Source organism: Trachypithecus francoisi, unplaced genomic scaffold, assembly GCF_009764315.1.
Source record: "Trachypithecus francoisi isolate TF-2019V2 unplaced genomic scaffold, Tfra_2.0 Lachesis_group13, whole genome shotgun sequence".
NCBI classification, from domain to species: domain Eukaryota; kingdom Metazoa; phylum Chordata; class Mammalia; order Primates; family Cercopithecidae; genus Trachypithecus; species Trachypithecus francoisi.
Window position 1 is genome coordinate 47614448 of NW_022681458.1, and position 24646 is coordinate 47639093.

The 24646-nt window shown below is 35.3% G+C and overlaps 1 pseudogene; it reads left to right on the forward strand.

Moving 5' to 3' along the window:
- The first annotated feature begins 1023 nt into the window (after nt 1-1023).
- Nucleotides 1024-23447, forward strand: LOC117094180 (annotated as a pseudogene).
- Nucleotides 23448-24646: the final 1199 nt, after the last annotated feature.

Here is a 24646-nt window from a genome sequence, read left to right on the forward strand (position 1 = left end):
TATGTACATTATTTAGACACAATGTTATCACACACAGAATAAAGTATAGTATAAACATAACTTTTACATACACTGAGAAACCAAAAAAATTAGTGTGACTCACTGTATTTCAATATTTGCTTTATTCCTGTGGTCTGGAAGTAAAACAGGAATGTCTCTGAAGTATGCCTAAACAAGAGATTTTACTTTTGACAAAAATTTTTCTTGACCCATTGTAGATTCCAAGAGAAACATTTTATTTTGCTCTCTTAAGTTTTGTTGAAAAATTAACTCACAGGACCCATATTTATGGCAGAAAAAGTAATATCTATTGGAGAAAAAGCATAACAATTATTAATGTGTAAAGGGGAGGAATCACAGAGCGATTTACTGCTCCCCCCATGGTGTGTGAAAGCTTGTATGCTGTCTTGAAGTTACAGAAATAATAGGAGCTCAGAGTATGACCAAAATCAGGTTATAATGGCAAGAATTGTTACGGGCGAGAGAGAAGAGGAGGGGGCTTGTAAAAGTGGTTTTGTTATGAATGTGAAGCCTCACAGGTAGTACTTTTAGAGAGAACAACAATAAATATTTTCACTAGACTTTTAGAGGTATCAGAATCTCAATGAATCTTTTCCAAATCTGAACAAGGGAAGGCCTGGCTGCATCAATGTAGATTTTCTACATTTGTAAATCTCTCCCACAAAAAACAGCTTTACAGGGCTATATCTGTTTGCTATTCTTGAATAGTCATCTCAAAATATGTCAGTGAAATATATTTTGAGGAAAAATATTTTTATTTCCTTCACAGTCATAGTTAAAAAAAGAAAATAAGGTAAAATAGCTAGAGCCAAAATATTTTTAAAATAACACAACATAGCGCTTTATCTATCTCTCGTTATAGTCTTACAAAGAAGAAAGTTGAAATGGAATATTATGGCATTATATTCTAAGGTTCATAGCTATTTTATTATAAAATGCTATATATATATTTGACATATATGAGTACATTAAAATATCAAATTTTAAAAAATTATAGATAAGATGAAGGTAAGTGTATCAAATATTGAAGGTAAATATCTGGTTTTGTAATTCAGCTGGAAATTTGATAGAGCTAAGCATTTGGGGAAAAAATGGTAGCTTACACTTACACTTCAAATAAAACGCGTACTTTAGCTTTTGAGTAAGTTCTATCAACTAAATTGTGCCATATGATTCCATATTATAACCTTCCCTACTTTTGGCTGTTCTGTTCACCATTTTCTCTCTCTTTTTTTTTTTTTTTTTGAGACGGAGTCTCACTCTGTCACCCAGGCTGAAGTGCAGTGGCTGGATCTCAGCTCACTGCAAGCTCCGCCTCCCGGATTTACACCATTCTCCTGCCTCAGCCTCCGGAGTAGCTGGGACTACAGGCACCCAGCACCTCGCCCGGCTAGTTTTTTGTATTTTTTAGTAGAGACGGGGTTTCACCGTGTTAGCCAGGATGGTCTCGATCTCCTGACCTCGTGATCCGCCCGTCTCGGCCTCCCAAAGTGCTGGGATTACAGGCTTGAGCCACCGCGCCCGGCCCATTTTCTCTTTTTGTCCCAATTCAAACAGCACTATCTCATTTCTGTTCATTATCTTACAGTACAGAACCCAGATAATTATTGCCTTTTTTAGGCATTTATTGAAATGACATTAATAAAGCTAAGGCATTATTTTAAAAGGGTATGCTTTGGCATTAAACTGAACAGTGATCTCTACACACCATAGGAAAACCGCAGTACTGACTGAGTATTTATGAGTTTATTTTCTTCATGAATCTATATTTTTTCCCCAAACTTAATTTTTATTTTTTTCTAATGCTGCATCAAAAATTTTATTTATTAAAGAAATTCAGTGTGAAACTGACTCTGCTTCACATTTGCCTTTGTGAACATAATCCAGAAAAGATAAGAACTACTCATTTTTTATTACTTAACATGCTTGATCTTTGCCTCCTCATAAATTATCATATTCACTCCAAAGAGTTTATTGCCCTATTTTAATATGCCAAGAACAAGACAGCTGTAAATTTTCTTTTAAAAAGATATTTTTTCATTCACAATAAATATATTTGTCAAAACGTGATAACATTCATGCTAGTATAAACCTCTGGGATAACAACTTTTCTCCTGATAATAAATGCTGGCTGAGCTTTGTTGTGTGACTACTTATGAAAAAGATACTGAGCAAAAGATCTGAAGAGTCACCTCACTAAAGAAGATATATGGATGGCAAATTAGCATATTAAAAGATGCTGCACATCATGTCCTTAAGGAATTTCATGTTGAAATAAAAATGAAATATCATTATACATGTATTAGAAAGGCAAAAATCTAAAATATTGATACCATCAAATTCTGACAAAGATGAGAAGCAACAGGAATTCTCAGTCATTGCTTGTGGGAATACAAAATAATACAGCCTCTTTAGAAGTGAAATTTTCCACTTTAGAATTTGGAATTTTCTGAAAACTAAACATACTTGTATCATTTGATCCAGCAATATTATATCTTGATATTCACCCAAATGAGTTGAAAATGTGTATAGACAGAAAACCTGCACAGAGATATTCATAGCAACTTTATTCACAATTGTCAAAACTTGGAATGAATCAAGACAAGATGTCCTTTAGTAGGTGAAATAATAAATAAACTGGCATATCCAGGAAAAGAAACATTTTTTTTTCTGTGCTAAAATGAAATGAACTTTCAGGAACAGAAAAGGCATAGAGGAAACTTAAATGCATATTATTAATTCTAGGTGAAAAGAAGCCAATCTAAAAGGGCTACATATTGTTTAATTTCAACTATACGATATTCTGGAGAAAAACTGTGGAGAGAGTAAAGAGATCAGTGGTTGTCAGCATTAGAGGGCAGGGAGGGATGAGAGCACAGAAGATTTTTTAGAATGTGAAACAATTCTGCATGCCACTGTAATAGTGGATACATGCTATTATACATTTGTCAAAACACAAAGAAAGTACAATAGCAAGACACAACCCTAATGTAAACTATGGACTTGAGTGATAATGACGTGCATGTAGGCTCAATGATTAGAACAAATGTACCACTCTTGTATGGGATGTTGATAGTGGAGGAGGCTGTGTAGTAATGGGGACAGACAGTAGATAGAAACTCTTCTGTCACATTGGCTGTGAACATAAAACTGCTCCAAATAATATTTATTTTTGAAAAGTACGTTAAGTGGGATAGTAGAAAATAGCATCTAAAGAAATGTTATTAAACCAAAGAAAAAGTCTGTATTTATCCATATCTTGTGAAATACAAAAAAAAAAAAAAGACTGTGGTTGCTTGACTTAGATGTTAAAAATAAATATGGATATTTCATAGCCATCCTTTAAGTGCTATAGTCTTAGGAGCAATTATTCACTTCTTCCAGAGATTACTGAAGATGAAATGAGCACACATCCGTTGATCTTTGGCCAAACCTTGGTCAGAGACCTTTGACATTGGAGTTGGCAGAGTGATACAGACAGAAAAAAGTTTAATGTATCTAACAGTTCTCTACTTTATTAGTGGTTGAATTTTTTTTTTTTTAATTTGGGGAAACTGATGCCTTGAAAAACAATCATTAGGTTTTCTAGATATACAAAAACAAAGCAAATAGAAATGGAAATGTTTCAGAACACTGTGCAGTTGTATAAATTACTGCTTTAGTGATGAAGAAAACAAACAAAACCAAAATTATCACCAATACCACACAAAAGCACATGCATGCATGTATTCAGGCACATGAACACACTCAAGTATGAGGCACACGGTATGAAGACAGGGCAAGTCTTATTTCAGTAAATTAGTGTACACTTGAGATAGATGGACCAAAACTGAAGAGCAAGAGGTTAATAGAGTAGACACTTCAGCATTGGTTCTTCTTCCAATTTTTTTACTTCTGAAGAATCAACGTGTGGAAGCCCAGTGACATCTTGTGAGAAGCTAGTAATAAGAAGGTTCTTGGGTGATAATATGTGTCCATAGTAAGGGAAGTGACTAGTTTGCCTGACTCTTTATATACTCTAGTTCTTTAAACTCTAGTTCATACCCAGAAGACTGTATGAACATCTGGATTGTAATTTTTGAATGGACTTTGCTTTCTCATGATAGTGACTTTTGAAAGTTTGTAGTGGTTACAAGTTTCTGGAAGGAGACTCATGAACAGGGGATATTAACATGTGATAGCCAGAAAGACAAAAAAAAAAAAAAAAAAAACATGCTGCACTGGTTATTAAAAATGACTAAAATCGAGGTGGCGGTTGCCTGTAGTCCCAGCTACCCAGGAGGCTGAGGCAGGAGAACGGCGTGAACCCGGGAGGCGGAGCTTGCAGTGAGCTGAGATCCGGCCACTGCACTCCAGCCTGGGCGACAGAGCGAGACTCCGTCTCAAAAAAAAAAAAAAAAGACTAAAATGACTGATTTCTGGGGATTACACCCCCCCCCCACCACACACACACATACACAAATAAAACCTATAGAGAAATGGACATTAGGCGCTGTGGTTAGGAGGAGGTGAGCAAACTAATTGCAATTTGGGCATTCTTGTTATTCATGTTCTTTGATTAAAAAGATTTTGCTTTTTTAAAATCCAAGCTGATAAATTGGTCAACATAAGTTGAATTTATATTCACCTGGTTAAAAAAGAAAAAATACCAGCGCTAACTTTCTATGACTAAGTAGAGAGGTGTTTTGTGGCTTTTTTGTTAGTGTTTGTATATTTCTAGTCATGTATACATTTGATAATTGGACTTAAAAATAAATTCACAAGGACTGTATGATGGAAAAATAAGTTTGTGAATTAAGCTACTTTTATTTAACATTATTCCTTTTCAATATTTTTTTCCAAGGGCTATAAAATAGTAAATTTAGGGTTTTACCTTAGGGAGTGTTGGGAAAGTAGAATTCATCATTACTCAGTTAAAGAAGACTTACTTCGGTTACTGGATTTCAATGGATACACTTATAGAACATCTGCTTTTTAATTAGTAAAAACTGTTTCAAGTTGTTCTGGGGTATTTTATGTAGTCAACATAAAAAAGTAGAAAATTGAAACAACTACTTAGGTAAGTAAAGCATGCTTCTTGACTCGTTTTGAAATGACAACAAAATTTCCAATAATATTGAAATGTTTCATTTTTCTAGTATCAATTAGAGTGACTAGCATCCAGGTTTGTTCACATAGAAACGTCCATTTTCTTTACATTTTAGACATATATAATTAAGTATTTTCTTATTTTTTATTAAGTTTATAATTTATAACTTTGTAATTTAAGTTGGATTATGACCATTAATGTAGCTAAATACCCTCCCTAGAAATATATTACAAACATATGTATTTACCCAGTATAGGTTTCTTTTAAAAATTCTAAATAAATGTATCTACATTTCTCTCCAAATTTAAAGTGCCACAGGACATGGAAACAGGAAACAACAAAAAATCTAAGGCAAAAATATCCAGCCAGTAGTCAAATAGTGTTACATTTCAAAAATCTACCGATTGCTTTTGGATACTGCATCTTTCATCTAATGATGAATGTGGTTATTCTTAAGCCAATTCAATTAAATCCAAATATGAAAACTAAAAATTAAATTCACAGCATAAAACTGCTTTGAGACTCCAAGGACTTGATCTTTGGCATGACATACGGTTTTCAGCTGTTTAAATTGCTTACATTTTTCTTTGTTCATATTTAACGTGAATAATAATACTGACCCACTTCAAACTAAAATTGTGAGGAATAGTTCACAAACTCAAAACTTTTGAGATTTTATGAGACTTTCTAATAGATGTTTACATCATTTTAATAAACTCATATGTCTTTCATTATTGTTAAATATTTTATCATCCTATGTTCTGAATGTTTTGATAGACACTGTATTAAAACCATAATAAATGTGTAGTAAAATTATAACTATAAATTTCAAAACAAAATGCTACTTCAATGTCATGTTTATCTAAGAGTATAATAAACTTTCAATTATTTAGCTCTATCATGCTAGGAAATCATAATCTAGTGTCAACAACTACATTTACAAGATTTATTTTATTCAATCATCAGAAATATAAAATAATATGGTAATTTATTACCATTTCATATATGAAGAAATCAAGCTTCTTTAAAGCAATAATGATACATTAGACATCTTCTAATTCTATCCAAATAGTAACATCTAATAGTTGGTCATTGTGGAAATTTGCAATATTTAAAAAATGTTTACTGTCTTTCCTGTGGGGAGAATATGCATCCTCTCATCTTCAGCTTTATCCTTTCTCACACACATTGATCTCAAACTTTGCCAGTGAATCCCTTTGGCCAGTGAATTCTGATTGGGAATACTGTGTGCCACTTCAAAACAAGAGCTTTCAGAGTTTCTTTTCTGGCTTTTTTTGTGTGTGTGTGTTGGAAAAGCAATGCCCCAGAAGGAGGTTTCTCCATTCGCCAGGTCAAAGAATAAAAATAATATGGAACAGAATGGCAGTTCATCCATGATGGGTATATTGTTCAATCAGCATGCTACTCAAGGGACTGCTAGGTGAGGTACAGGGAGGGGAACACATATTTTCTGTTGTAAGCAACAGAAATGTGTAGTGACTCTTTGTTACTACAACATGAGTTAGTCTAAGATGATATGCAATCATAAAGATTCTGATTGGATGATTTTAACAGTTGTTGGGGAGAACTCTTACCTCATGAGAAATATCATGATATTTTAAATAACACTAAAGGATATTCTACTTTGTTAACTGATATTCTCCACTTTCTAATTTCCATACCTTTAGCCAACTTCCTTATTTGAAAGTTTTAAACAATAATATCATCTATATGACTATACTTTAAATATTCGATTACATCTTATTCAAGGTTTAACATGAATCATATTGTTTACAGATATGCCAGATTTTGCTAATTCTCATAGTGAGAGTCAAAATTATCTATATAGCTCATTAGCTATATTAAGAGGCTAGTACATTGTTTTTATTAAAAAAAAAATTTACTCTTTCAGGAGACTCTTAACCAAGAAGATAAAAAGTTGCAAATAAAACTTTATTGTTAATTCTAGTAACTACATGAGCCTTAACTACTCTTTCACATAAACCATTAAAGTGACAGTTTACCTTAACAGATGCTTTAATTCTCTCACCTCAAAATTTTCACCTTATTCTGCCATCAGTCCTAAATTACTAAAATTATTATCACCTAATTCTGATCAATCCCCCTATATTTGAACCACCTTAAATCAGTCTTCAAAATGTCAGTAAATATCCCAACATTGCCCTTTCTTCTCTGGGATGCTCCTTACACAGTACTACAGAACGATAACCTATTCATCAACAGATTGCTTGGGTGATGTCTTGGGAGCCCAGCGTGTGGCAATAAGATAGATAAAATACTTTCAAAAGTGTCTCTCTAGCTGTTTGGGCCTCTGCATTTTGCTCACTCTGTCCCTCTACTATTAAGAGACAAGCAGAGGAGTTTAAAAATATTTTAATATTATAGTTAAACTGTGACTTAATGCCCTGAAATGTTATTCCAATTTTAATCCACAAGTAGTATATAAAAGAGAAAATAAAATCACATGTGAGTTATTACTTTCAAGTTCTTTCTTTGCCAATATTGAAAACATTAACTTAGCCTCTTTTATTCTTGATAATATGTTAGGAGACTCTGGAGAGGAGCAAATAAACAAAGATTACCAGAGAAGAAAGGAATAAAGAGCAAAAGAAATATAAACATACTAAAAAGTAAAAAAAAAAGGTTATATATTTTAAATATCAGACAGTGGAAAATAAGGCTAAATGAGGGTATTAGGTGTGCAAAATTTACCTCCACTAAAATACCAATGTTTGGAAGACTGCTATTAGGATCAAAAGTTTTTTTATAACTTATTTCGTCTTCTTTCTGCACCCTTATCCACTAGTTAACAAAGAGTAAAACAATGTTGGGTCATGCAGTTCTTTAATACAATAATTTAATGATGGCTATGTTCTCAAACGTTCTCTCATTGGGATCAAAATCCTTAATTATTTGGATAGTTTTCCTTTCACCTGCTAAGTTAGTCTTATCGTGGTACTTTGCTGTTGACGCTTTCTGATTCTCTTTATCAAGAGCTGCGATCCCTATGCTACAAAAGAATCATAGGCAGTTCAGTGAGTTAAACTTCACAGCCTTCTTTACCTGATCATGCTGTGCTATAAAATTGCTGTTACCAAACCACAGACTTCTCTTGGTTGTAAAGGGAGGGATCTCTTTTCAGGTCCTAAATGGACAGCAGGGCCAATGACTCCTCTTTTCGCCCCCAAAAGTTATTTTATTTATCTAACGCATCATTCTCTTTTCCAAAAAGTGAGAAATCAGGACTCACATAGAATACTTGTCTCTCTTCCTTTCCCCCCAATACCTTCAAGCTAGGAAATCAACTGACTTTGCTTCCACTCCTTTATTCCTTTTGCTTTGCAGAAACAGGTGAATCCTGATCCCTCTCCTACCACAGGAAACCTGAATTACTGGAGTCTTCTAAAGTACATTTATTGATACAGTAAAGGAGAATAAAGAATTTGGGAAATCCATTCTTAAGACAATATCCAGACATTCAAAGCTATTGTTTCATGCATAATCTGATTTGAATGTCAAAAATATATATACTGCTTATGTATTTCTTTTTGCATTCCATCTGTAACACATTTTAATATTCCTCTAAGTAGAGAAAGTAGGGCAAGCCAGGGCAATGGCCAGTACTCAAGAAATCGAAATAGTAAGACATTATAATTTTAATATCAGTCACTTCTGTTAAAAGCTTATTTAAAAGCTCACCATATTACCATTGAAAAATTATTCTTTTTGCTTAATTTACTATTACACTTAATACATTTCTTAGTTTTTAAAATTAAAATTAGTAGATATTTTAAAAGAGTAATACAAGCTTCATAATGAAATGCATTACTTCTCTCTTTTAACCTAACAAAATCCAGAAACAATTTGCTAAGAAGTAAATACTATTTTCTGTTTTTAAATAATTAAGGTAAATGCATGAATTATAAGTTCACTTAGGTGTGTTTTGATTAAGGAACACACCCCTTAAGCACACTCCTCAGAGAACATTTTCGTCAACCTTAGAAAATTTCCTTATGTTCCTGTAGGGTCAATTTTCTACACTCCAGAGGCAAACAGTGCTCTGATTTCTATCATGCCATGTTACTTCTGCCTCTTTTCTTAAAATTTATGAATGATTACCTAAACTACGAACCAGTACCATTTATATCTGATTCCTTTCACTTACATAATGCTTTTGAGTTTAATCGAGATTGCCACATGTGTTAGCATTTCATTACTTTGTAATGCTGTGGATTGCTGTAAATACCATCCACTCTTTCGGACCATGAGTTTGGCGTCCTTGGATTTAACCAACCAAGAGTAAAAAATATTTGGGAAAAAAAATGTGTCTGTATTGAACTTGTACAGATTATATTTCTTGTCATTATTCCCTAAACAAAGCAATATAACAAGTGTTTTCATAACATTTACATTGTAATCTAGAGATGACTTTCAATCTATGGGGGCAGAGTCAAGAATGGGAGATGAGTGGAGGTCTGAGCATCACAGTGGCCCCCTCTTTTCTCTCCCCACCTTTACCCATCTGCTCAGCTCACAGAATACCTTTCCACCATGACCCCCTCAGCAAGTTCCTGCTGAAACAAAACATCAAGCAGGTGTGCTCAGGGTGGGAAAAGTTCAGGCCATGTGTATCTGGATCATTGTGACTGGAGAATGACTGCACTGCAAGACCCATACCCTGGACAGTGAGCCCAAGTGTGTGGAAGAGTTGCCTGAGTGGAATTTTGATAGCTCTGAAAGCTCCAAACAGTGACATGTGTCTTGTGCCTGCTGCCATGTTTTGGGACCCCTTCCACAAGGACCCTAACAAGCTGGTGTTCTGTGAAGTTTTCAAGTACAATCGAAAGCCAGCAGAGACCAATTTAAGGTACATCTGTAAATGGATAATGGACATGGTGAGCAATCAGTACCTCTAGTTTGGCATAGAGCAGAAATATACCCTCATGGGGACAGATGGACAGCCTTCGGTTGGCCTTCCAATTGCTTTTTTGGACCACACAGTCCATATCACTGTGCTGTGGGAGCAGACAAAGCCAATAAGAGGAATGTCTTGGAGTCTCATTACCAAGCCTGCTTATATGCTGGAGTTAAGATCGCAGGGACAAATGTTGAGGTCATGCCTGTCCAGTGGGAATTCCAAATTGGATCCCGTGAAGGAATCAGCATGGGAGATCATCTCCTGTTTCATCTTGCATCATGTATGTGAAGACGTTGGAGTGATAGCAGCAACCTTTCATACGAAGCCCATTCCTGGGAACTGGAATGGTGCAGGCTGCCACACTAACTTCAGCACCAAGGCCAAGTGGGAGGAGAAAGGTATGGAGTACATTGAGGAGGCCATCAAGAAAATAAGCAAGCGGCACCAGTACCACATCCATGCCTATGATTTCAAGAGGTGCCTGGAAAATGTCTGTTTCCTAACTGGATTCCATGAAACTGATGGCAGAAGCAGCCCATCTGGAGCAGCTGCTGCCATGATGCCGGCTGCAGTCAGGGAGGCACCACCCAGGCTCTGTGCTCCATGGAGCAGGCAGGAGCCAAAAATAGGTGGTATCTCTGCCGCCTCCTGAGTTGGAGGGGTGGGAGCTTCTCTCTTCCAGGTGCAGCTGTATCCTCCCAGCCATGACTGCAGACCCAGGCATCACTGTACTCTCGGGAAGCTGGGAAGTCCCCTTTCCCCCAGACTCAGAACTGCCTGCTTGTGCTACCTGGCCTCTCCTGGCTCCTGGTGCCCACTTCGATTTTGGAGCAAAGTTGATGCTGAGCCCAGGCACAGTTGCGCCCTGACTGGGTGTGTGCACACTTGGGGCAGTGCTGACATGCCAGGCTCCTGCAGCCTTGGGCCCCTCTGGACTGTGGGCACCTGTGAGCCGGGGAGGGAGGCCAAGAGGCATGAAGGAAGCTCCACCTGGGCCTGCAGGCAGCCCTCCGCACAAACAGCCTGGACGCCGTGGGTGCCTTGCATGGCAGGTTGATGGTGGTAGGAGGCAGAGAGGCTTCTGGAGGGGAAAGGTTGGTTCCCTGGTGAAGCCCCACCTTCAAGCCAGAGAAGGCCTGAAGCATGGGGGCCGGGCTGCTATTCTGCAGACCGGAATGAGAACTTATGGTGCTTTTTCAGCTGCCGGTGGCCACCCATGGAACCAATCAGCATGCACTTTCTCCACTCTGAAGCCCATAAAAGCCCTGGACACAGTTAGACTCGGGCAGACAACAAGATGACCTGAGGGCAACTAGGAGCTACTCATCCTGGGTCTCCTTTGGTTGTATCTTTTATGCTTGCACCAGCAATGAATTATAGTTCCAGTAGCTCCACACTTTCATCAACATTTGGTAGTATCAGTTTTTTACTTTAGCCATCCTTGTGAGTTTGTGGTGACAGATCAACTTTGTATGACATTATAGTTTTAAAGTTGTATTTTTCTGTTTATGAATAATGCTGAAAACATTATCATATACATTGCCCATTATTACATCCTCTTCTATATAGTATTTATTTTTATTGTTTTTTATTATTGGATTATAGGAGTTATTTTATGTTCTGAATTGAGAGTTGTCTGATTTTATACATACACCCCCACATACAGACACACACTCATTACTTCTGCCTCTGTTTCTAAAATTTATTAGTGAAAATCTCAACTATGTACTACTTGTGTCTGATTCCTTTCACTCATACAATAACTTTGGGATGAATTAATGTTGCGTTATGTGTTAGCATTTCATGCCTGTGTATTGCTGTAAGTACTATTGACCCTCCATATCTCCCTCTTTCTCTCTCTCTCTGTGTGTGTGTGTGTGTGTGTGTGTGTGTGTCGAGGGGGGGAATTATATATTCCCTGTCTGAGATTTACCTATTTGCTTTTTTATTGGAGGAGGAGCATAAGTCTTTGGAGGAGCATAAGTGATTTTTCTACATCAAATATATCCATTTTTATTGTTTAATAGGCTTTCATTAGTTTCCTATTACTGCTATAACCAATTACCATAAATTTTGTAGCTTAAAGTAACAGTAATTTATTATTTTACATTACTGGAAGTCAGCATAATGAAAATGTGTTTGCTGGACTGCTTTCCTTCTGGAGACTGTAAGAAAATCCATTACATTTCCTTTTTCAATGTGAAAAGGTTGTCTGCATTCTGTAACTCATGTCTGTTCCTTGAATTACCCTAACCTTTCTTCCTTTGTCACATCTGTTCTGAGTCTGCCCCTCTTCTATCCCTCATAAAAGAACCTTTTGATTATATTGGTTCCAGCCTGATAATCTGGTATAATCTTCCAGTCTCGGTATTCTTAATCACATCTGCAAAGTCTTCTTTCCATATAAAGTAACATGCTCATAGTTTCAAGAAATTAGGGCATATATGTCTTCATGGGACATTATTTTGTCTATCACATTACTTATTTGGTCCTAAGAAATATTTGCTTTTCCCAGGATTACAATGATAGTTTCCTGTGTTTATGCTAGAAGTTATACGGTTATACCTATTACCACTTGGTATATTTTCCATCTCAAATTACAATGGTGTAAGGGATTAAAATTCATTTTTGATTCATAGATTTACCCACTATTTCCAGCAACATTTGTTAGAAAATGTTTCCTCATCTCATCAAGCTGTTTTGATACTTTTATCTAAATTTTTTTATCATGTGTGCAAATCTACTTCTGATTCTCCAATTGATTACATAAATAGAAATACCTGTTCACCAATTGTGTGCCTTCTTTTGGGAGATGTCTGTTCAGATCATTTGCTCATTTTTGAATCAGATTGGTTTTGGGGGGTCACTATTGAGTTGTTTGAGGTCCTTATGTATTCTGGTTATTGATTTCCTGTCAGATAATTTGCAAATATTTTCTCCTCTTCTGTAGGATGTTTCTTCATTCTCTTGATTGTTTTCTTTGTTTTGCGGAAGTTTGATTAGCTTAGTATAGTCTCCTTTGTCTACTTTCACTTTTGTTGCCTGTGCTTTTGAGGTCTTACTACAAAAATCTTTGCTCAGACCAATCGATGTCCTGAAGTGTTTTCTTCTAGTAGTTTATTATTCTACTGATTTCTTCTAGTAGTTTCATAATTTTGGGTCTTACATTTAAGTCTTTAATCTATTCATTTGATTTTTGTGCATAGAGAAAGATAAGAGTCTAGTTTAATTTTTCTCCATAAGGATATCTAGTTTTTCCAATACCATTAAGGAGACTGTACCTTCTCAAATATATGTTATTGTTGTCTTTGTCAAAAATGAGTTGGCTGTAAACATGCAGATCTATTTCTAAGTTCTCTATTCTGTTTCTTTGGTCTACGTATCTATTTTCATGTCAGTGCCATACCGTTTTGGCTACTACACCTGTAAATGCACAGATCTATTTCTAAGTTCTCTACTCTGTTTCTTTGATTTATGTATCTATTTTCATGTCAGTGCCATACCGTTTTGTCTACTATATCTTTGTAGTTACAGTTGAATCTTGAACAACACAGGGGGTTAGAAGTGCCAACTCCCACACATTTGAAAATTATTATATTTTTGACTTCCCAAAAACTTAACTAGTAATAGCCTACTATTGACCAGAAGCCTTATTAATAACATAAATAATGTATTAGCATATATGTTATGCATTATATGTTGCATTTTTACAATTAATCTAAAGAAAAGAAAATGTTATTAAGAGTCACATGGAAGAGAAAATATAGTTACTATTCCTTAAGTTTAAGCGGATCATCATAAAAGTATTCTTGTTGTATTCACATTGAGTAAGCAGAGAAGGAAGAAACATAGGAGCAGTTGGTCTTGCTGTCTTATAGGTGGCAGCAGCAGAAGAAAATTCAGATATAAACAGGTGGGAATTGAACAATGAGAACACTTGGACACAGGGTGTCCAAGGGGAACATCACACACTAGGGCATGTCTTGGGGTGGGAGGAGTGGGGAGGGATAGCATTAGGAGAAATACCTAATGAAAATGATGAGTTAATGGGTGCAGCAAGCCAACATGACATATGTATACATATGTAACAAACCTGCACGTTATGCACATGTACTTTAGAACTTAAAACTATAATAATGAAAATAAAAAATAAATAAATTTTAAAAAAGAAAATTCAGATGTAAGTGGACCTGAACAGTTCAAACTCGTGTGTTAAAAGGGTCAACTGTACTTTGAAATCAGTTTGCATGATGCCCCTGTTGTGTTCTTTTTGCTCTGGATTGCTTTGGCTATTCAGGGTCTTTTGTGGCTCCATACACATTTTAGGATTGCTTTTTTCTATTTCTGTGAAGAATGTCATTGGTATTTTGATAGAGATTTTGTCGAACCTGTAGATTGCATTAGGTTAAGAATGGACATTTTAACAAAATTAATTATCCCAATCCATGAACATGAGATATCTTTCCATGTTTCATGTCCTCTTCACTTTCTTTTATCAGCGTTTACAGTTTTTATTGTCAAGGGCTTTTACTTCTTTGGTTACATTTATTCCAATGTCTTTTAAATTTTTTTGTAATTAACATAAATGATATTGTTCCTTTATTCCCCTTTCAGATTATTCGCTGATAATCTTTAGAAGTAGCAGTAATATTTGTATGTTGATTTTGTATCTTGCAAGTTTAGTGACTTAGTTTTTCTGTTCTGACACCTTTTTGGTCGAGGCTTTAAGTTTTTCTAAATGTAATATAATATAATATAATAATATAATATAATATCCACATACTGGGGCTTATCATAGGGTGAAGGGTGGGTGGAGGAAGAGGATTAGGAAAAATAACTAATGGGTTTAATAACCCATTAATAACTAATGGGTTTAATACCTGGGTGGCAAAATAATCTTTACAACAAACCTCCATGACACAAGTTTACCTATATAACAAATCTGAACGTGTACCCTGAACTTAAAATAAATGTCAAACAAAAGAAGATGTCATCTGTAAACAACATCAATTTGACTTATTTCTTTCCAATTTAAATGCCTGTAATTTTTTTTTTCTCTTGCCCAGTTTATCTTGCTTGGGCTTTTGATACAACGTTAAATAACAGTAGTGAAAATGGGCATCCTTGTCTTCTTCTAGGTTGTAAAGGAAAGACTATGTTTTTCTCTATTTAGTATGGTACTGGCTGAGGGTTTGCCCTATATGGACTTGCTATGAGGTATGTTCCTTCTACACCTAGTTTGTTGAGAGTTTTTATCCTGAAGAGGTGTTGAATTTTATAGAATGCTTTTTGAGCATGTACTGATATGGTCATATGGTTTTTGTGTTTCATTTTGTTAATGCGATGTATCATGTTTATTTATTTGCTTATATCGAATCATCCTTGCCTCCCTGGGATAAATCATACTTGACTGTCATGTATTATCTTCTTGATGTGCTGTTGAATTTGGTTTGCTAGTATTTTCCTTTTTGAAGATTTCTGCATTTATTTTCGCCAAAACTATTGGCCTGGAGTTTTCTTTTTCTTTTTTAATTATATTGTTGTCTGGTTTTTGTATAATGATAATGCTGGTCTTATTAATAAGTTTAGAAGTTTTCTTTCCTTTCTTTCTTTTTTTTTTTTTTTTTTTTTTTTTGAGACGGAGTCTCGCTCTGTCGCCCAGGCTGGAGTGCAGTGGCTCACTGCAAGCTCCGCCTCCCGGGTTTACGCCATTCTCCTGCCTCAGCCTCCGGAGTAGCTGGGACTACAGGCGCCCGCCACCTCGCCAGGCTAGTTTTTTGTATTTTTTAAGTAGAGACGGGGTTTCACCGTGTTAGCCAGGATGGTCTCGATCTCCTGACCTCGTGATCCGCCCGTCTCGGCCTCCCAAAGTGCAGGGATTACAGGCTTGAGCCACCGCGCCCGGCCTTCTTTTTTTTTTTTTTGAAGTTGTTGTAGTAGAACTGTTATTGTAGTTCTTCTTAAATTTCAGCAGTGAAGCTGAAAGCTCCCAGGCTTTTCACTGGTCAGAGACTTATTATTACTTTCATCTCGTTTCCTGTTATCAACCCTGTTTAGACTTTCTCTTTCTTCTTGGTTCAGTCTTGGTAGGCTGTATGTGTTCAGGAATTTATTCCTTTCTTCTGGGTTTTCCTATTTGTTGATATATAATTGCTCATAGTATTCTCCACTGATTCTTTGTATTTCTGCAGTACTTCATGTAATGTCTCCTTTTTCATCTGTGATGTTATTTATTTGGGCCTTCTCTCTTTTTTCTTAGACTACCTAAAGGTTTGTCAATTTTTATCTATCTTTTAAAAAAACTAACTTTTGATTTGTTGATCTTTTGTTATGTTTTAGTCTCTACTTTCTATATTTCTGGTCTGATCTTTATTATTTCTTTCCTCCTACTAATTTGGGTTTCTTTTTTTTGGATTTCTAGTTTTTTGAGGTGCATTGTTGGGTAGTCTACTTGAAGTCTTTCTACTTTTTTGATGTAAGCGTTTATTGTTATAATCTGTCCTGTTAGCATTGCTTTGGGGTATGTGGTATGTTCATTTTTATGTGTTTTGAAAACCTTCCAAATTTCCCTCTTAATTTCTTCATTGATCCATTGATTGTTCAGGAGCACCTTTTAATTTCCATGTGTTTTCATAGTTTACACAGTAATGAGTTGATCTCATTACTGAATTGTACTTTTATTTCATTGTGGTAATAAAAGATATTTAATATGATTTTGATTTTTTGAAATTTGTTGAAACTTGTTTTGTAGACTAACATATATTCTACCTTGGAGAATGTTCCATATGCTGATGAGAAGAATCTATATTCAATAGCAATTAAATAAAGAATTTTGTAACTGTCAGTTAGATCCATTGGGTCTAGAATGCAGTTAAACTCCAACATTTATTTGTTGATTTTCTGTCTGATGATTTGCCCATTGATGACAGTGGAGCATTTAAGTCCTCTACTATTATTGTATTGCATTCTATCTCTCCCTTCACGTCTTTTAATATTTGCTTTATATATGTGTGTATGTATGTATACATATTTATAACAATTGTTATATCTTCTTGCTGAATTGACCCTTTTATCACTATACAATAACAATTTTTTTTTCTCTTTTTACAGATTTGACTTGAAGTCTGTTTTATTTTGTTGTTGCTGTTGTTGTTTTGGTTTTTTGGGTTTTTTTGAGATGGAGCCTCGCTCTGTCACGCAGGCTGGAATGCAGTGGTGCGATCTCGGCTCACTGCAACCTCCACCTCCCAGGTTCGAGTGGTTCTCCTGCCTCAGTCTCCCGAGTAGTTATGACTACAAGCATGTGCCACCATGCCCGGTTAATTTTTGTTGTTGTTATTGTTGTATTTTTAGTAGAGATGGGGTTTCACTGTGTTAGCCAGGTTGGTCTTGATCTCCTGACCTCATGATCTGCCTGCATCGGCCTCCCAAAGTGCTGGGATTTGAGGCATGAGCCACTGCACCCGGCCCGAAATCTGTTTTATCTGATATATGTATTGCTCATTTTGATCTTTTTTGATTTCTGTTTGCATGGAATATCTATTTCCAGCCTATTTTTAGTCTATGTATATCTTTATAGGAGAAGTGTTTCTTGTAGGAAACTCTCAATGGATGAAAAACAAGAAAAGACCCATATACTTGGGGTCTTGTTTTTAATCCATTAAGACATAATTTCTTCTTTTGGAGAACTTAGTCTACTTATTTTTCATTTCATTACATGTCTTCCTTTGTGGTTAAGTAATTTTCTCTGCTGGTATGTTTTAAATCTTATTTTTATTTTTAGTGTATCTATTTTAACTTTTTGCTTTCTGGTTACTATGAGGCTTAGAAAAGAATCTTAATATTATAGCAAGTTATTTTAAACTTATGACAATTTAACTTTGATCATGAAAAGAAAAGAAACAACAAACAGAAAAGTAAAAAACTCTATGCTTTAACTTTTTCTGCTCCTAATTTTGACACTTTGCTGTCCCAATTCATACCTTTTTGTATATCCTATCTCATAACAAATTGTTGTCATTATGATTTTTGTTAGTTTTTTTATTATTCATATTAAATATATAAGTGCTTTTTATACCATAAATATACTATTAAAGTATTCTAAATTTGTCTGTACTTACTTTTACTAGTGAATTTCATACATTCAGATATTTTCTTGTTGCAAACTAGCATCCTTTTGTGTCACAGTAAATAACTCTTTTTTGTATTACTTGTAAGAAAAGTCTAGTGTGTGTTTGTTTGGAAAGTATCTCTACATCATGTTTGAAGGACAGCTTTGCTGAGCACAATATTCTAGGGTGGCAAACTTTTTTTTCTTCTTCAGCACTTTAAATATGTTATCTCTACTCCCTCATGGCTTGTGTAGTTTTTATGAAGTCTGTTGCCAAATGAATTGAGTCTCCTTTATATTTTATTTACTTCCTTTCTCTTGCTGCTTTTAGGATCTTTTGTTTGTTCTTAACCTTTGAGAGTATCGTTATTTTATGCCTTTGAGAGGTCTTACTTTAAATGAATTTCTTTGATGATCTTTAACCTTCTGTACCTGGATATTTAGATATTTTTCTGTATTTGGAATGCTTTCTGTTATTATTTGTTTGAATAACCTTTTTACTCCTTGATTTTTTTGAACTCTCTCCTGAAAGTCAAAAGCATGTATTTGCTTTTCGAGGCTATACTCTAGATCTTGTAAGCATTCTTTGTTCATTTTCATTCTTTTTCTTTTTTCTTCCACAAGTTTATATTTTTAAGTAATCAGTCTTCAAACTCACAGATTCTTTTCTTCTGCTGTTGAGAGCCATCCCGCCAATGCACTTTTCAGTTTGGCTATTGCATTTCTCAACTCCAGGATTTGTGTTTGATTAATTTTATTTTTTAATCTCTTTGCTAAATTTCTCTGAGAAATTTCTAAATTGATTTATTGTATTATCTTGCAATTTGCTGAGTTTTCTCAAAAGGCTATTTTGAATTATTGTTCTGACCCATTTCATCAGGGTCACTCACTGGCTTTTGTTTTGTCCATTTGGGGAGATTACACTTCCCTGTTTTTTCTTCTTGTTGCTAGATGACATCCTTAGTGCGGATTTGACACAACCCTAAATTAAGTTTGGAATGTTGTTGTCCAAGATGGGATGAGGAAATCCCAAAGGAAATATTCCAGCTGTGTGGAAAGGCTGGCCAGGGCTTTGTGTGCAGAGGACCCATGAAGCACACTTCCTACAGTGTGCTGCACAACAGCCACTCTGATTTGGCATTTCCTTTACTCGAGATGAAAAGCAGCTCACCAAGTTTTACACACTGGCTGATTCTAGCCTTCCTTCCACTATTCTTCTCTAGCTGCCCTCAGAAGTTTTCACTTACATACACTACAAACACTTGACTTTCCCATGTGGTAAGTCAGAGATGGTTTTCCTGTGAAGGAACCCAAGATGATGGGAAACCTGACTTTCCACCTTGATCTTACTTTTTCCAGTGTAGAAATCATAAGTCTGGGGGAACTTTCCTCCACTGGACCTGGCAGACTTGGGAGGGTTGTTCTGATTAGAGAGGTCCATTTCTCTTACCTTTTGCTGGTGTTTTCTCACTTCTTTGTGGCCCCTCAGATTTTCTCAGTGTCAAATTTTAATTCTGGGATATTTCTGGTTATAATCTTGATACTGTTTTGGTTTTCTGTTAGAGAGACTGATACCAGATTGCTTCTACTCCATCATTTTGGTGACATCGTAAGCACACTTTTAATACGATTTTATGTTGCAGGATCCTGTCTAGAATACCATATTGCATTTAGTTGTCATGTCTCCTTCACCTCCTTTTTGCTGGAACAGTTCGTCAGACTTCTCTTGTTTATAATGATGTTGACAGTTTTGAGATATACTCAACAGACATTTTGTAAAATCACCCTGATTGGAATGTACCAATGTTTTTCTCCTGTTTTGGACAGAGTATGAATTTTGAGAAGGAATACCACATAGGTTAGGTACCATTTTCATCCTGTAATTTCAAGAGTACATACCACCAACATAATCAGCAGTGTGGATGTTGAGATGTTGACCATGATTGTCTGGCTAAGGTAGTTTAGTCATATTTCTCAACTGAAAAGTTATCTATTTGCTCCGCTTTACGCATTTCACACTTTAGAAAGAAGACATTCTGTGCAGCTCATACTGAAGTTGTGAGGGTTATGCTCTCCCTCCTTGTGGACTAGGAGCCTCATGAATTGTTCAGAATTCTTCCATAAGGAAGATCTATCTCTTCCTCTATTGACTGATTTTTTAAGCATATTGAAGCAACCTTGTGTTAGTGGGATAAATAATATTTAATGATATTGTCAGGACTCAGAAAAGAATGCTACAAAATGTAGTGCTTTGGCATGCTGAGTGATTTTAACTAAGGAAGAACCAAACACCCTCCATTGCTCCCAATGCACACTCTTCCATCCCTTTGCAAATAAGGGACATTCATCCAGAAGGAATGCAGTTGTCCTAGGCCACCTCCCTATAATTTCATCAAACAGAGAAGATTAATTTACAGGATAGAATACTAGAGTTAACACCACACCTAGACCCCAGAGGAACTTAATCCCAGGGTATTCTCTGCTCTTTTCTCATTCATCCTCCCTAAAAATAATTTACTCTTCCGCTAAAATTGCATACATCCCTCATTTCCCTCTCCCCTAAGAATAGGGTATTTAAGCTTCAACCATCTGGCCGTTCTTGGAGTTTTATACATTGCATGACTCCTGTGCACTTGAACATTAATATGTTTGGTATACCCTGTCTCCTGTTATGTTGTCTCCTGCCAGTTTATTTCTGCATACTCAATTATCAATCCTTCTAAGAGAAAACTAAAACTTGTACAATATACTATTGATTTAATTTGTCATGATTCTCAAGAAATTTTGAAACACTGTTAATAAAAATTGTTTTTCTTTTTCTTTCCTTGTAATGTTGTGTACAGTCGTGATATTATAGATATGCTGGCCTCTAACTAGATGAAAATAATTTGCACAGGTCTTATATTATTTTATCTTTGAATGTTTGATAAAATTCACCAATGAAGTCATCTAAGACTAGAATATCCTCTGGGAACAATTTTGAATTGCAGTTTTTTATCTTTTCTTTTTTTAGAGATAGGGTTTCACTCTCACCCTGTCTGGAGTGCAGTAGTGCAATCACAGCTCACTGCAGCCTCAAACTCCTGAACTCAAGCAATCCTCCTGCCTCAGCCTTCTGAGTAGCTAGGACTCCTAGATCAAGTTATCCTCCTGACTAGCTAGAACCCAGCTAAATTTTGTAAATGTTTTATAGAGATAGGGTCTCACTGTGTTGACCTGGTCTCAAACTCCTGGCTTCAAATGACCCTCCTGCCTCAATCTTGCAAAGTCCTGAGATTATAGGCATGAACCATTGCAACTGTCCCAAAAATTTAATTTTTTTTAACATATATAAAGTATTTGGAAGTTTTCAAGGATTTTGTGCTTATTTCTAAGTTGTTAAATTTAATGGTCTGAAATACATAAAAACTTCCCAATTGAACAGATCATCTGTACCATTCAACGATCTATTCTTCCTAGTGTTTTTGCTTTTGTAAAGTCCCCTCCTTTTTTTTTTTTTTTTTTTTTTTTTTTTTTGAGACGGAGTCTTGCTCTGCCGCCCAGGCTGGAGTGCAGTGGCCGGCTCTCAGCTCACTGCAAGCTCCGCCTCCCGGGTTCACGCCATTCTCCTGTCTCAGCCTCCCGAGTAGCTGGGACTACAGGCGCCCGCCTCATCGCCCGGCTAGTTTTTTGTATTTTTTAGTAGAAACGGGGTTTCACCGTATTAGCCAGGATGGTCTCGATCTCCTGACCTCGTGATCCGCCCGTCTCGGCCTCCCAAAGTGCTGGGATTACAGGCTTGAGCCACCGCGCCCGGCCAAGTCCCCTCCTTTTGATTGTGGGATCTATGTAGTAACTTTCTTCTAAAAAGTGATGCATACTTATGTGTTCCTTATTTTGTGTTCAATAAATGTGCCATAATACTTTAACTTCAAACTCTAAATTTTATTAAATTTCAAAGTACTTTTTGAATAAAACTACCTTGAACTGGAACATTAAATTGCAAAGAATTGAGAGAATCCAAATTTTAGGCTAAAAATAATAGAAAAGTGTGTATCTATATTTATATATAAGATTTCATTGAGTTTTATAAACTGACGTATTTTTAAAAATAATTTTTCTTGGTTTGATAGCAAATTCATTTGCAAAGAACAGATGTGTGACTTCTGCAGCATTCTCAAGTTAACGTTAAAGAAAACCACTGTCAAATAACAAAATACTTTTGTTATGTGATTAAATGAATGCTCATGATTTATTTGATTACTATGTTAATATTTATACATTCTAAGTTCTACTCTGCTTTCTAAAATATTAAGTCAAGTAAACAATCTTGACTGTTGTCTATAGAGCTAAATAATTATTATTGAGCAAAACATTATATATTATTTATTTACAAATATGTAAGTTAATTTTAAAATGTATTATTTAAAATATTTAATTCATATAAAATTATAGATTTAAGACACGAAGTTATAAAGTTCATAATAAACAAATATCTAAAAACTAGCTTAATAAAATACTACATTGAAATGTTTTTCAATTTTACAGTTAAATGTTACTTTCCACTACTGTAATACTTTGCTTTCAAAACATTTGTGGCTTTATTATAAAGAATTTCACACTTAATTTTTGTTTTAGAAATTTTCAAATGTATGTAAATTACATTATATTTTTGCATTTTTCTGTGCCTTTCTTTTGTGGTACAATACATATATTGTGGAATTCATTTATGTCACTCCATGTAGTTGTAGTTTTTAAATTTCACATATGCAGAGTATTTTATTATATGATTATCCTATAATAAGATATTATATTCAGTTAGGGAATTTCTATGGTTTTTACTCTTATAGTCAATGCTGCTATGAATAGGTAAAATTATTCATTGAGTTCGTGTAAGACTTTTCTAAGGTAAATACCTAGGAATGAGATTCAATCTTCTATAACAAATCTTGTTGTTTCATATCCTCATCAAAACTTGGAATTATGACATTCAAAATTTTGACCAATTGGTTAAGACTAAATAATATTTTCTCATTTGTTACTTCAGTGATCACTAACATGGTTCACCTTTTTTTGTTGTTGTTGTTTATATTTATTGTCCAACCTTTCTTCTTTCTCAGAAATTCTTGGACATGCATTTGATCATTATATTCATGGACTTCTATATTTTTAAATTAATTTTAGGACTTCTTTACAAATTCAGGATATTAACCATTAATCAACTTTATTTTTATTCTATACTTGTGTGTCCAGGTTATGGATTGTCTGCTCATCTTCTTTTGGGAATTGTTGATAAACTGGCATTTTGAATTTAGTTTGTGTCAAATTTATTTATTTTTAATTTATGTGTTTTGTATCTTGTTTAAAACATTCTTTATTATTCTGAAATTTTGCTGTTAATATTCAAGCCTTCATTTCAACAAGAGAATATTTTTGTGTAGTATGTGAAATAGTGACTAATTGCTATTTTAAAATATTATGAAAATAAAAATATTTATAAATGTATTAACACTCCTAATATGGTTTGGTTCTGTGTCTCCACCAAAAATCTCATCTTGAATTATAATCCTCATGCATCAAAGGAGGGACCTGTAATCCCCACGTCTTTAGTGAGGGGAGTGGTTGGACATGGGGTTGGTTTTCTCCATACTGTTCTCATGACAGTAAGTGAGTTCTCATGAGATCTGATGATTTTATAAGTGTCTGGCATTCGCCTGTTTGCACTTCTCTCTCCTGCTGCCTTGCTTCCCCTTCTGCCATGATTGTAAGTTGCCTGAGGCTTCCCCAGCCATGCGGAACTGTAAGTCAATTAAATCTTTTTCCTTTATGAATTAGCCAGTCTCGGGTATTTCTTTATAGCAGTGTAAAAACTCATTTATCCAGAGTTCTATCTCCCTTTTTTTATATGTCAAATTTGGATATATCTCTAGTTGTCTGCATTTTGTTCTCTATTCTGTTTCATTTTTCTATTCATGAACAATTACACATCTTTTATATAGGAATTAAGGGAAAGAGAAAGTGCCTTCTTGTATTTTTTTTTTTTATTATACTTTAAGTTCTAGGGTACATGTGCGTAACGTTTATATCATGTATAACTCCCCAATGCAATCCCTCCCTCCTCCCCCCTCCCCATGATAGGCCCCAGTGTGTGATGTTCCCCTTCCCGAGTCCAAGTGATCTCATTGTTCAGTTCCCACCTATGAGTGAGAACATGCGGTGTTTGGTTTTCTCTTCTTGTGATAGTTTGCTAAGAATGATGGTTTCCAGCTGCATCCATGTCCCTAAAAAGGACGCAAACTCATCCTTTTTGATGGCTGCATAGTATTCCATGGTGTATATGTGCCACATTTGCTTAATCCAGTCTGTCACAGATGGACATTTGGGTTGATTCCAAGTCTTTGCTATTGTGAATAGTGCCACAATAAACATACGTGTGCATGTGTCTTTGTAGTAGAGTAATTTATAATCCTTTGGGTATATACCCAGTAGTGGGATGGCTGGGTCATAT